This window comes from Ovis canadensis, chromosome 1, assembly GCF_042477335.2.
Source record: "Ovis canadensis isolate MfBH-ARS-UI-01 breed Bighorn chromosome 1, ARS-UI_OviCan_v2, whole genome shotgun sequence".
In the NCBI taxonomy this organism is placed as follows: Eukaryota; Metazoa; Chordata; class Mammalia; order Artiodactyla; family Bovidae; genus Ovis; species Ovis canadensis.
Genome location: NC_091245.1, coordinates 262901381 through 262916333, shown reverse-complemented (window position 1 = coordinate 262916333; position 14953 = coordinate 262901381). Strand labels below are relative to the sequence as shown.

The following is a 14953-nucleotide window of genomic DNA, read 5'->3' as shown; positions in this document are numbered from 1 at the left end:
TCTTGATGACGGTGCAAGAGGAGAGTGAAAAAGCTGGCTTAAAAACCAACATTCAAAAAATGAAGATTATGGCATCTGGTCCCATCACTTCATGGCAAATAGATGGGCAAAAAGTGGAAACAGTAACAGATTTTATGATTTGGGGCTCCAAAATTAAAAGACACTTGCTTCTTGGAAGAAAAGCTATGACAAACCTAGACAGCAAGGTCGGTATAGTTCAAGCTATGTTTTTTCCCACTGGTCATGTACAGATGTGAGAGTTGAACCATAAAGAAGGCTGAGTGCTGAAGAATTAATGCTTTCTGACTATGGTACTGGAGAAGACTCTTGAGCATCCCCTGGACTTCAAGGAGATCAAACCAGTCAGTCTCAAAGGAAATCAACTCTGAATATTCATTAGAAGGACTGACACTGAAGCTGAAGTTCCCATACTTTGGCCACCTGATGTGAACAGCTGACTCACTGAAAAAGACCCTAATGCTAGGAAAGATTGAGGGCAGGAAGAGAAGAGGGTGACAGAGTATGAGATGGTTGGATGGCATCACTGATTCAAAGGACATGAGTCTGAGCAAACTCCAGGAGATGGTGAAGGACAGAGAAGCCTGGAGTGCTGCAGTTCATGGGGTTGCAATGAGTCAGACACAACTAAGCAACTGAACAGCAAGTATAATAATGCACATGTTGTATCTATTTGAACTTCTAAAGGAACAAAAGGAGAAAAAATAAAGGTAATGAAGCCTGTTTCTGTTGGAATTTAAGTTGTTCAAAATAAATAGAATTCTATATGGTACTCCAGAAATAATGCTCTAACGGTAATTCCACCCGTCTCCCAACCCATATTGAGACAGAAGAAAAAAACAAGCTTAGTTATTTCACATGTAGACTTTAAACATTAAATGCACTAACAATTATGATGTTCTAAAGATATTATTAGAACATGGATGAAATCCTAATGAAGAGTCGAGTATGTTATTTCATTTAGGTAAAAGTGAACAAATAAGTTTAGGTAATGCAGCTAGTTTAAAAACAAAGGGGAAATATGTTTTATGAATTCATTCAGTGTGTAAAAATTCAATGAAACTTGTAGTTATGGTATTTTTTTTTTTCTGTACGCATACTGTTCTTTAAGAAAAAGTTATCTCTGAATTTTTTTTTTTTTAAGGCATTTTAGGGCAGTAAGGCTGCCTTAACAGAACACCGTTGACATGGAGGCTTAAACCACGGACATTTATTTTCTCACAGATCCCGTGGCTGGAGTCTGAGATCAGGCTGGCAGTAGGGCTGGGTTGCAGCAAAAGCCCTCTTCCTGGCTTGTGATGGCCGGTTTCTCCTTCTGTCCTCACGTGGCAGAGGTGAGAGAGGAGGGAGAGAGAGAGAGGCAGAGAGAATGCACTAAGTCTAAACCAAGTCACCTCCCAAAAGCCCCAACTCCAAATATTACCATATCATCATAGTAAGTGAAGTAAGTCAGAAGGAGAAAGACAAACACCCTGTGATACCACTTATACACGGAACCTAAAATATGACACAAACAAACCTGTCTATGAAACAGAATCAGGGACATAAAGATCAGACTGGTGGCTGCCAAGTGGGTGGTGGGTAGGAGAGGGGTGGAGTGGGAGGTAGGGATTAGCAGATGCCAACTTATATATATAGGGTGAATAAACAACAAGGTCCTACCGTAGAGCACAGGGAACTATATCCAATATCCTGTGATAAACCATGATGGAAAAGACTACGAAAAAGAATATATCTGTGTGTATAACTGAGACACTTTGCTGTAGAGCAATAATTAACACAACATTGTAAATCAGCCATATATCAATAAAAGCGACAGAGAAAAGACTGTCTTCATTTAGAGAATAGAGCACACACAGTAATTTCTGTTGTTGTTCAGTCGCTCAGTTGTGTCTTTGCAACCCCATAGACACCAGACTTCCCTGTTCTTCACTATCTCCCAGAGTTTGCTCAAACTCATGTCCATTGAGTTGGTGGTGCCATCCAACCATCTCATACTCTGTTGCCCCCTTCTCCTCCTACCCTCAATCTTTCCCAGCATCAGGGTCTTTTCCAATGAGTCAGCTCCTCCTCCAACTGTATCAGGTGGCCAAAGTATGGTAGCTTCAGCTTCAATCCTTTCAATGAATATTCTGGGCTGACTTTCTTTAAGATTGACTGGTTTGATCTCCTTTCTATACAAGGGATGTTCAAGAGTCTTCTCCAGCACCACAGTTCCTTGGGGCTCAGCCTTCTTTATGGCCCAACTCTCACATTCATACATGACTACTGGAAAAACCTTACTATACAAACCTCTGTTGGCAAAGTGACGTGTCTGCTTTATAATACGCTGTCTAGGTTTGTCATAGCTTTTCTTCCAAGGAGGAAGTGTCTTTTAACTTCATGGCTGCAGACACACATAATAAACCATTGCTGTCCAGAGACAAAATTCAAAAGCCTATGTCACTTGTCAATATAGCAGAGTGACTTTTTTCAGAAGGAGATAAATCTCTGGCAGAACAGCCTCTTGACTTACAGACCTGCCCCTCCATAGCACAAGCAGATAACCTTCAATCAGAAACTTCCTTTTAGTGTGGGATGACTTTCTCACCACAGATTTCATCACTCAGCAGCTCACTCTCAAGCATGACAGCCAACAACCAAAGAAATCTACAAGCAGACAGGGAAAAACTGAATCCAAACACAGGCAATCTCGTCCACACAGGCAGGCCCACACTTGAGCAGCCCCTGGTAATTATGATTATCATCATCTATCTTGCACTGAAATGTCCTTTGAACTGTGAGCTATTTCAGGTCCTAGACATCATTGCAGGACAATCTGATCTCACAGCAGATGCTCTTATAACAAGGGCATGATGTCTACCCAAGATGACCAATACTTCTTTATGCCTGTCAGCTTTTCCTGTGTAGTAATCACATAGCTTCCTCCAGCTTGCTGTTACTCACTGCTTGTCTTTAAAAAAGTGGGCAGATTCTACTGATGACCTGTGGCTAGGAAAGGAGCTTTGTTTTTCTAGCAAACATACAGAAAACTTCATGACCTCTGCAAGGCTTTCCTGGTGGCTCAGTGATAAAGAACCTGTCAGCCAATGTAGGAGACATGGGTTCTATACCTGGGTCAGAAAGATCTCCTGGACAAGAGAACGGCAATCCACTCCAGTATTCTTGCCTGGGAAATTCCATGGACAGAAAGCCTGGCAAGCTACTTCGGTCCATGGGGTTGCAAAGAGTTGGATGTGACAGTAACTAAATGAGCTTTCCTGATAGCTCATTGGCAAAAAAAATCTGCCTGCAATGTGGGAGACCACAGTTCGATTCCTGGGTCAGGAAGATCCCCTGGAGAAGGAATAGGCTACCCACTCCAGTATTCTTGGGTTTCCCTTGTGGCTTAGCTGGTAATGAATCTGCCTGCAATGTGGGAGACCTGGGTTCTACCCCTGGGTTGGGAAGATCCCCTGGAGAAGGGAAAGGCTACCCACTTCAGTATTCTGACCTGGAGAATTCCATGGACTTTATAGTCCATGGGGTTGCAAAGACTCAGAGAGGACTGAGCAACTTTCACTTTCTTTTTTCTTTTCTTTGATAACTAAACGACAGTAGCAATAGCACGACTTCTGCCCATTGAGTTCAAGGTCATTTGGCCTGGCCTGAAGCAGACCCTGTCCCCAGGGTCTAGACAAAATGTTGAAGCCATGACACTCGGCCAAGAAATTCACTGATGGGGGAGAGTTAAGAACCCCTTTTTTTTTTTAAATTCAAACACTGATCTACACAGTTGCCAAGAGACTTCACTCAAACTCCCAAGACTGTTCAACCCAGCTTTTCATTTACAAAAATCACCGTGAAGAGTAAACAGTAAACATTTGTGGAGAATTAGCAACTAGGAGGAAAGATTGAGCAGACACCTCTGCAGTCTTCTCAAGAAAGCAAATTTCCACATGACATGCTAGATACAAGCTTCCCAACTGCAACGTGTATATAAATATTGTGCTGGTTATTAACATTCCTACTCAGACCCTAGTTCAGACCTTGTCAAGACCCTTCCATAGCAATATCTGTTAACCATCCTGTATTTCCAGGCCGTATAGACTGCAGAAGCAAAGAAAATGAATAGCACTGCACAACATTCGCTAATTTAAACTTGACCTTTCCTTACACTTTTAAACTTGGGATCACCTACCATAGTGGTGACAGGTATGCTGACAGGTATCACACATACTTTTTGGGAGTCCATTATTACCAAAGGCCTTCCCTGGTGACTCAGACAGTAAAGTGTGTGCCTACAATGTGGGATACCTGGGTTCGATTCCTGTGTTGGGAAGATCCTCTGGAGAAGGAAATGGCAACCCACTCCAGGACTCTTGCCTGGAAAACCCCATGGACAGAGAAGCCTGGTAGGCTACAGTCCATGGGGTCGCAAAGAGTCAGACATGTCTGAGCAACTTCACTAATTATTACCAAGGGGCCCAGGTGTTGGGAGCCAGTGTGAGGAACTCTGCCCATGGCAAAGGTCATGAGGAAGGAAGCTTGGCATACACAAAGGCGGGATCAAGCCTAAGGAAACCCCCTGTTCCTGAGCATCTACCCCCAAAACCAGAGTACTTTACGGGGAGCTCTCCCCCATAACCATTTCTCTCAGAGAAAGAGTTAACTTGCAGCTCCAGTTAATAAAAATTCCTAGGCATGACAAGAGTGTTTCAGCTTACGAACTCTGAAGGTTCTCTGGCCTGCCTGATCAGGCTCGTCCGGCCGCATGTGATTGTTTATAGCCTCCCAACTGTTAGAGGCATGGGATGTTTTAAAACTTTCTAAATACAGACTCTTTTGAGAAGTTAGAAGACCATTAGCATACTAGTAGTGGGTTGATTAGGAATTATATTGGTGAAGGGTTTTTTCATTTCTCATGCCAATAATTACTGCTAATTCCCTGCCCTGGGTGTGACAAGGATGTCTCAGGTCAAACCTCTCTGCTGACAGACTAGCTTGTGTGAAAACCTCTCAACCATAAACAGCACAGAGAGTTTGGAGTATTAGCATAGCGCTTTTTTCATTGATGAGTCAATGATTGCCATCAGGCCTCCATACCCTTAGGCACCTGGGAATATATTAATCAATGTATTTGTAATATAGAAAAGGAAATATAGTAGTTTTTTGATGTTAGCAATACTAGACTTTTTGAGTTAATGAATTTTCTCTTTTGTTATAGATCACTGTACTTTGTTATAAATCACTATAAATCATTATGCTATGTAAAAATGTAACTTTATCACTATCTTAAGACAAAATAGATCTTAAGGGGAACATTGGTGAAGGGTACATTTGTTGAGCCAATATTTGCTGCTAAATCTCCATATTCCTGCCCTTATAATGAGTATAACTAGCATATAGGAGAAATAAGTATTAACCTTTAAGATTAATCATGTTAAACCTTAGGTTAAGTCAATTCCTTTCTTGATTGTAACTCACTACACCCTCACCCTATAGGAATGCAACTTTGTTTGGAGGGTGGCACCTGATTTAAGAAAAAATCACCCCTGGAAAAATAAGTTTTCTGGTTAACTGACCAGTATCAGAAAGGGCCATAAAATGTCAGCAGACCTCATGGCCAGAAGATGATGAAACTCATAAGACCTTTGTATAATTTTATATGAAGCACCTGATTGTGACAAGGGTCAGGTCTGCTGACCCCCGCGTGACTCTGTATTCATCCCTATGTGTAACAAAAAGGTATATAAACAAACCTGAAAAATAAAGAAATCGGATCAGTTTCTGGAAAGACTGATTCCCCCGTGTCGTTTCTTTCTTGCTCCCCGCTTTCCTGGCTGAATTCCCATCTGAAATGTGGGTACTCACCAAGCCTGCTAATTCTGCCTGGGCTTCTGAGATGGGACTGGAGAGGCCTCAGTGCCTCCTCTCCTTCGGGAGAATGGAAAGACGCCTGTGGCCTACGTAGGTGGTGATTAGTATTCCATGTAAACCAGTTATTCAGCCTCTTTTCTCCATTAATTCTCCTACTACACTATCTGTTTCTAATCTCCCTCTATATCTGTAATTAAATAAGTTTTTTCCAGGACGCCGATTCCATCCCCACCTTCAAATTACCCTGGATCCACCGGGGCTGGACCCCGGCACCCAGGTATAAACACAGCTAGTCTCCTGTGATGGATGGAGCCACCTGTCTACATTGCCTCTCCAACTAGAGCAATCATGCAACCATTCCCCTGTTTACAGACATAAAGAACGCAGTCTCTTAATAGAAGAGTTCAATAGCCAGTTCCCATTGGGAATTTTGGGGTCAGGAAAAAAATTAGCAAGGGAATGATGGGGTATTCTGTCCACCTGCTACATTCCCAGGAACCCAAGGAATAGCACAATTGGAAGGAAATGGTGGGAGATGCACAAATATTTGCTGAATAAATCATCTGGGGGGAGTCTATGATCACAAAACAAAGGACACTTTTCCCCTGCATCATTCCCTATCACTCTCCTCATTCCTTCCCCTCAAGGTGGACTCCCACTCACAGCTCACCATGTTCTCATAATGTTTAAACATCTCTAAGTAGAAAGTGGGGCTTCCCAGGTGGTTTGAGTGGAAAAGAACCCACCTGCCAATGCAGGAGACACAAGAGATGTGGGTTCAGTCCCCAGGTCAGGAAGATCCCCTGGAGAAGGGAACGGCTACCCACTTCACTATTCCTGCATGGAGAAATCCATGGACAGAGGAGCTTGGAGGGCTACAGTCCACGGGGTTGCAAAGGGTCAGACACAACTGAGCACACACACACAGCAGAAAATGTTCCTCTTCTGGGATCCAGGTTTCTGGCTGGGGAGGGGGAAGGACACGGTGAATTTCCTCCTCATCAGTTCCAATGACAGTACATACTGATAACAAGGAACGCAAATGGTATTGTTTTTTCTCTTAAGATAACAGCCACTACCTACATGAATTTCTGCTTTAAGTATGGTTGCAAAGTAAAATTTCATTCCCCCCCCCAAAAAAAAAAAAAAAAAACAATTAAGGGACCTTATCTAAGCAACCTGGCATCTTCTAGTAAGCCTCTTATTTTCTTGTTTCCAAATCAAGCTTCTGGAAAAAATAGTCTCCACTCACCACTCTGAACGGTCTTATCCACCAATGAATTTAATCTTCAACACACTGCAATCAGCTTCTGCTCCTGTTGGTTATCTAAAAGCATTCTAGCAAAAGTCACCATTAACCTGCTTTGGGTCAGCAAACAGTTAACAGAGGAATACTGACAGGATATTCCTCTGACCCACTCTGCCAAGAATACTGCCATTACCAACATGTTCCTTGCATGGAATTAAGGTCACAGTTCAGTTCAGTCACTCAGTCGTGTTTGACTCTTTGCGACCCCATGAACCGCAGCACACCTGTCCATCATCAGCTCTCGGAGTTTACCCAAACTCATGTCCATTGAGTCGGTGATGCCATCCAACCATCTCATCCTCTGTCTGCCCCTTCTCCTCCTGCCCTCGATCCTTCCCAGCATCAAAGTCTTTTCAAATGAGTCAGCTCTTCGCATCAGGTGGCCAAAGTATTGGAGCTTCAGTTTCAACATCAGTCCTTTCAATGAACATCCAGGACTGATCTCCTTTAGGATGGGCTGATTGGATCTCCTTGCAGTCCAAGGGACTCTCAAGAGTCTTCTCCAATACCACAGTTCAAAAGCATCAATTATTTGGCGCTCAGCTTTCTTCACAGTCCAACTCTCACATCCATACATTACTACTGGAAAAACTATAGCCTTGACTAGACGGACCTTTGTTGACAAAGTAATATCTCTGTTTTTCAATATGCTGTCTAGCTTGGTCATAACTTCCCTTTAAGGAGTAAGCGTCTTTTAATTTGATGGCTGCAATCACCATCTGCAGTGATTCTGGAGCCCAAAAAAATAAAGTCTCGCACTGTTTCCATTGTTTCCCCATCTATTTGCCATGAAGTGATGGGACCAGATGCCATGATCTTAGTTTTCTGAATGTTGAACTTTAAGCCAACTTTTTCACTCTCCGCTTTCACTTGCATTAAGAGGCTCTTTAGTTCTTCAATTTCTGCCATAAGGGTGGTGTCATCTGCTTATCTGTGGTTACTGATATTTCTCCCGGAAATCTTGATTCCAGCTTGTGCTTCTTTCAGCCCAGCATTTCTCATGATGTAATCTGCATATGTTAAATAAACACAGTGACAATATACAGCCTTGACATACTCCTTTCCCAATTTGGAATCAGTCTGTTGTTCCATGTCCAGTTCTAACTGTTGCTTCTTGACCTGCATACAGATTTCTCAAGAGGCAGGTCAGGTGCTCTGGTATTCCCATCTCTTTCAGAATTTTCCACAGTTTATTGTGATCCACACAGTCAAAGGCTTTGGCATAGTCAATAAAGCAGAAATATATGTTTTTCTGGAACTCTCTTGCTGTTTCCATGATCCAGCAGATATTGGCAATTTGATCTCTGGTTCCTCTGCCTTTTCTAAAACCAGCTTGAAAATCTGGAAGTTCATGGTTCACGTACTGCTGAAGCCTGGCTTGGAGAATTTTGAGCAGTGCTTTACTAATGTGTGAGATGAGTGCAATTGTGCAGTAGTTTGAGCATTCTTTGGCATTGCCTTTCTTTGGGATTGGAATAAAAACTGACCTTTTCCAGTCCTGTGGCCACTGCTGAGTTTTCCAAATTTGTTGACATATTGAGTGTTGCACTTTCACAGCATAACGTTTTAGGATTTGAAATAGCTCAACTGGAATTCTATCACCTCCACTAGCTTTGTTTGTAGTGATGCTTCCTAAGGCCCACTTGACTTCACATTCCAGGATGTCTGGCTCTAGGTGAATGATAACACCACTGTGATTATCTGGGTCATGAAGATCTTTCTTGTACAGTTCTCCTGTGTATTCTTGCCACCTCTTCTTAATATCTTCTGCTTCTATCAGGTCCATACCATTTCTGTCCTTTATGGGCCACAGATGAGGGAAGAATTGAGAAATACAGTAGAACAGAAGAAAATCAACATGGAAGATAAGAGGTGCCAGGATCAAAGAAAGGGATAGGAAGGGCTGGAGACACAGTGGAGGATTTAGAGCAAGGGGACAGGGTAACTCAGAAGGCAGAAGATTACAGGAAGGGAGGAGGGAGAATTTAAACTTTTGTTTTGCATTATGAATGGAATCGCCTTTGATGCTCTTCAAAAGATTTCAGGGAACTTCCTTGGTGGTCCAGAGGTTAAGAATCTGCCTGCCAATGCTGGGAACACAAGTGTGATCCCTGGTCTGGGAAGATTCCACTTGCTGCAGAGCAACTAAGCCCACAGGCCACAGCCTGTGCTTCAGAGACCCAGAACCACAGCTACTGAGCCCACACGCTACAACTGTTGAAGTTCGCTGGGTGCGCCTGAGCTTTGCAACAAAAGAAACCAAGTAACTAAAGAAAGCTTGCAATCAGCAACAAAGACCCAACGCAGACAAAAATAAATAAATAAAAGATTTCAGTAAAGATTCTAAATGCCTTTTGGCTGTCAAACTGCTGATATTTTCATATTCATCAGATGAGACTGTAAAAGATATAGTGTCAAGACTGAGCCACTGGAATTTCCCTGGTGGTCGAGTGGCTAAGACTCTGCTCCCAATGCAAGGGGCCTGGCTTCAACTCCTGGTCAGGGAATTAGATCCCACAGGCTGCAGCTGAGAGTTGCTCATCTGTTTCTTCTCTAAGCACTCTGATTTTTCATTCTGACTCTCCTTTGTTAGCTCTTGTCCTCATCTTGCCCCTAAAATTGAGATGTGCTCTTGACCCTCTCTTCTTACTTAACACAGTCTCACTTATCTACTTCTCTGGTTATACTCAAAATCATCCCTCAATCCATATTGTCCTTCCACACTTTTTGATACATGCTCACTCAGTCACTAAGCTGTGTCAGACTCTTTTGCAACCCCACGGACTATAGCCCACTAGGCTCCTCTGTCCATGGGATTTCCCAGGCAAGAATATTGGAGTGGGTTGCCACTTCCTTCTCCAGGGGACCTTCCCAACCCAGATATCAAACCCAAGTCTCCTGCATTTCCCACATTGGCAGGCAGATTCTTTACCACTGTGCCACTTCCCTGATCTCTGATCTCTGATTGGGAAGCCTGTTCCATACTCCAAATCCCAAAGCCTATGAACATCCATAGACATCTCAAATCCCACTCCTTTTTTCAGGCTGAAGGATCTTTGAATTTGCCCACAAGAAGCAAACTCAAACCCATTTTCACTGCTTTAATCTCACGAACACTAGACTTAATCGCCGTCACTCCAGCCTCTATGCTGCATGCCTCTGAACTTTTCAAAACCACAAGTCCAACAGCGTCATTCCAGCACTTAAAACTTTCCAGTGGCAATGGAATATTACTCAGCCTTTTAAAAAGAATGGAATATTGTCATTTGCAGCAACACGGATGGATCTAGAGACTGTCAGAATGAGTAAATTAAGTCAGACAGAGAAGACCAAATGTCATATGATATCACTTACATGCAGAATCTAAAAATAATAATAATACACAAGAACTTATTTACAAAACAGAAACAGACTCACAGACTTAGAAAACAAACTTATGGCTATCAAGCTAAACATTCACTGTGTGTGTAAATAAATAGTACGGTTAATGGTTTGAATTGTCTTCCCCCTAATCCATATGGAGTCCTAACCCTCAGGACCCCAGAAAGTGGCCTCATGTGCAAACAGGGTCCCTGCAGATGTAACTACTTAAGATGAGCTCATACTGGAGCAGGGTGGTCCCTGATCCAATATGACTGGGATCCTTAGTGAATAGAAATTTGAACAAAGACGTGCACACACACACACACACACAGAACATCGAGTGACGATGAAGAAAGAGATCAGGGTAATGTTTCCATAAGCCAAGGAATGTCAAAAATTGTCATCAAAGCACCTAGAGCCTGTTATACAAAGTGAAGCAAGTCAGCAAGAAACAAGTACTGCATATTAGCACATATATATGAAATCTAGAAAAATGGAACTGATGGTATTTGCAGGGCAGGAATAGAGACACAGACATAGAGAAAGAACCTGTTCACACGTGGATAAAAGGGAAAGTGAGATGAATTGAGACAGTAGTAGTGATATATACCCTACCCCGGACACACGTACACTACCACGGACAGACATACACTATCATTGACACACACATACTACCACTGACACACATACACTAACATTGACATACTTACACTACCATGTGTAAAATTTGATACCTGGTTCCTCTGCCTTTTCTAGTAAACCAGAGATCAAATTGCCAGCATCCGTTGGATCACAGAAAAAGCAAGGGAATTCCAAAACAACATCTACTTCTGCTTCATTGACTATGCCAAAGCCTTTGATTATGTGGATCACAACCAACTGTGGAAAATTCTTCAAGAGATGGGAGTACCAGACCACCTTACCTGCCTCCAGAAAAACTTGTATGCAGGCCGAGAAGCAACAGTTAGAACCAGACATGGAACAACGGACTAGTTCAAAATTGGGAAAGTGGTGCATCAAGGATGTATATTGTCACCTTGCTTATTTAACTTCTATGCAGAGTGAAAATGAAAGTGTTAGTCACACAGTCATGTCTGACTCTTTGCAACCCATGAACTGTAGCCTGCCAGGCTCCTCTGTCCATGGGATTCTCCAAGCAAGTATACTATACCACGGTGGGTTGCCATTCCCTTCTCCAGGGGATCTTCCCAACCCAAGAATTGAACTCGGATCTCCTGCATTGTAGGTGGATTCTTTACCATTTGAGCCTCATACAAAATGCAGGGCTGGATGAATCACAAGCTGAAATCAAGATTTCTGAGAGAAATATCAACAACCTCAGATATGCAGATGATACCATCCTGATAGCAGAAACTGAAGAAGAACTAGAGAGCCTCTTTCTTGAGGAGGGTGAAGAGGAGAGTGAAAAACCTGGCTTAAAACTCAACGTTCAAAAAACAAAGATCATGGCATCCAGTCCCATCACTTCATGGCAAACAGATGGATAAAAAGTGGAAACAGAGACAGATTTTATTTTCTTGGGCTCCAAAATCACTGCAGACAGCAACAGCAGACAAAAAATTAAAAGACAACTTACCTCTTGGAAGAAAAACTATGACAAATCTAAACAGCATATTAAAAAGCAGAGACATCACTTTGCCAATAAAGGTCAATATAAGTCAAAGCTACGGTTTTTCCAGTAGTCACATATGGATATGAGAGTTAGACCTTATATAAAGAAGGCTGAGCACCAAAGAATTCATGCTTTCAAACTGTGGCACTGGAGAAGACTCTTGAGAGTAACTTGGACGGCAAGGAGATCAAGCCACTATATCCTAAAGGAAATCAACCCTGAATATTCATTGCAAGGACTGATGCTGAAGCTGAAGCTCCAATACTTTGACCACCTGATGCAAAGAGCCAACTCATTGGAAAAGATCCTGATGCTGGGAAAGACTGAGGACAGGAGGAGAAAGAGGTGACAGAGGATGAGACGGTTGGATGGCATCGCTGACTCAATGGACATGAGTTTGAGAAAACTCTGGGAAATAATGAAAGACAGGGAAGCCTGGCATGCTGCAGTTCATGGGGTCACAAAGAGTCACACACCATTTAGCAACTGAATGATATGTAAAATAGACAGCTAGTGGGAAGCTGCTGTATAAGACAGGGAGCCCAGCTCTGTGCTGTGATGGCCTAGAAGGGTATGATGGGGAATGGTGGGAGCGAAGCTCAAGAGGGAGAGGACATATGTATACTTATAGCTAATTTACTTTGTTGTACAGCAGAAACCAACACAACATTGTAAATCAACTATCCTCCAATCAAAAAAAAAATTTTTAAGGAAAAATGAAAGGAGAGATCTGGAGCAGATTTTCCCCTCACAGATCTCAAAACCAGTCCTGCAAACACCTTGACCTCAGACTTCCAGCCTCCAAAGCTGTGAGACAAGCAATTTCTATTCTTTAAGACCCTCATTTCTGGTCCCTTGATATGTCAGCCCTAGAACATTTCAGCATTTACTAAGTGAATAAATGAATAAAATTACTCAAAGCAGTAATTGCCTGAATATCAGCAATGCACCTGTGCAAGCTTTGCTAAGCTGCAAACACAATAGTGGGGTATTGGGCAGAATTCCACCCACAAGCCATACTGCATTTAGATCTGTCAGGACAGACTTCCTCCTCTCTCTATGAATATTTTGAAAGGAAAACAGTTTTTTCCATAACTTTTACCCACTAGGTTTTTATTTCTGTTTAAAGAAAGCTCGAAAGGCAGGAACTGTAATTGAAGAGCAGACAGATGGTTACAACATTCAAGAGTCGAAAACAGATGGGAGTACTTCCATTCAGCTGTGTCCCCTCCTTTCTTAGTTTTTCCTGCCACATCTTACCTCTCCAGAACTGCCCCCCTTCCTGAGAAATGGAGTATTTCCTGCCATATCAATAAACAAGATTGTCACAGCCATCAGTAACTCCGGCCCTCCAAAGGTGAATTTATGAGCCCCGAGGGTACCCAGAAAGAGCCATACCTGTGATCTGGCAGCCCACCCACTCCCTAAGGCAGTACTGAGGAGCTATGGTGGGGGGGGGGGCACACACACACATACACACACACACACACACACACACACACAGAAACAGGATACAGTTCCTTAAACAGCAAGGAGACTAAGCCAGTCAATCCTAAAGGAAATCAACCCTTAATATTCATTGGAAGGACTGATGCTGAAGCTGAAATTCCAATACTTTGGCCACCTGATATGAAGAGCTGACTCACTGGAAAACAGACTGACGCTGAGAAAGGTTGAGGGCAGGAGGAGAAGGGGGTGATGGTTGGATGGCATCACTGACTCAATGGACATGTGTTTGAACACACTCCGGGAGATGGTAAAGGAAGCCTGGTGTGCTGCAATCCATGGGGTTGCAGTCGGACCCGACTGAGTAACTGAACAACTGGCCCCAGACAGCTAAGATGCATATGAAAGGAAACTGTTTCAGTGAGCCCAAACTCTTGTATCTTCCCATACAGAGAAAAGTGCTAAATTCCTTGAGATATCTGCTTTTCCTTAACTGACGATAATCTTTCGATGTTCAGACTACCTGCTCTTTGCTGCAAAACTTCTATATAACCTGGCTCCCCTCTTCACTTCCTTGGAACAGTTCTCTCAGAGTCACTTGAAATGTTGTCTCCCAGGCTTGAAGTCCTAAAAATTTCCATCAAATAAAATATAACTCTCACTTTCTAAGTTGTGACTATTTTTTTTTTAAGTTGACACTCCTCTGCCACCTCTAGGTCATCATAACTTGTCAGTAAATCTACATAAACCACCTTTCCTGAAATATAAAAGAAAATACTAACATGCAAACATCATCTCCTGGATCAAATGCCAGTCACTTCCTTGTGTCTTTCATGGTTTCTCCTTTGGAAACCCAGCACAGACACCATGAATCAGTGGAAGAAGGAGAAATATGTGAGACAGACATTTCACTGACCTAATTTACCAATTCCCAAGTAGTCCTGAATGACTCACTGCCTTGGGGCATCAAGAACTGTGGCTAAGATTGCCCCGAAGGAATGAATAGAACCTAGCCCCACATGCTCAGGAAATTTCCCCTTAGCCACTTGGGTTTGTAATGGATTCTCCTTCCAGCTCACTCACATTCACTTTGATCCAAATCTGGCTGAAAGCACACAGCTTCATTAAATATAACGTTGGCAGGAAGACCATAGATTTTAATGTGAAATGATTCAAAGCGAAAATATGACATTTTGGAAAAGCTCATTAAAATTGTTAAACGTTGATGGGTTTGTTAGCTAGTCTTACTGTTCAACTTAACAATAGCTCTTCATTTTTTCACTGTGTGCTGGTTGTTACAGAACAGGCTGGAACCATTTTCCTAT

General features: G+C 42.6%; 1 protein-coding gene across 4 annotated transcripts in view; it reads right to left on the bottom strand.

Moving 5' to 3' along the window:
* B3GALT5 (beta-1,3-galactosyltransferase 5) overlaps nucleotides 1-14953 on the bottom strand; it is a 50496-nt gene that overhangs the window by 19544 nt on the left and 15999 nt on the right. The gene's annotated exons all lie outside the window — the stretch shown is intronic.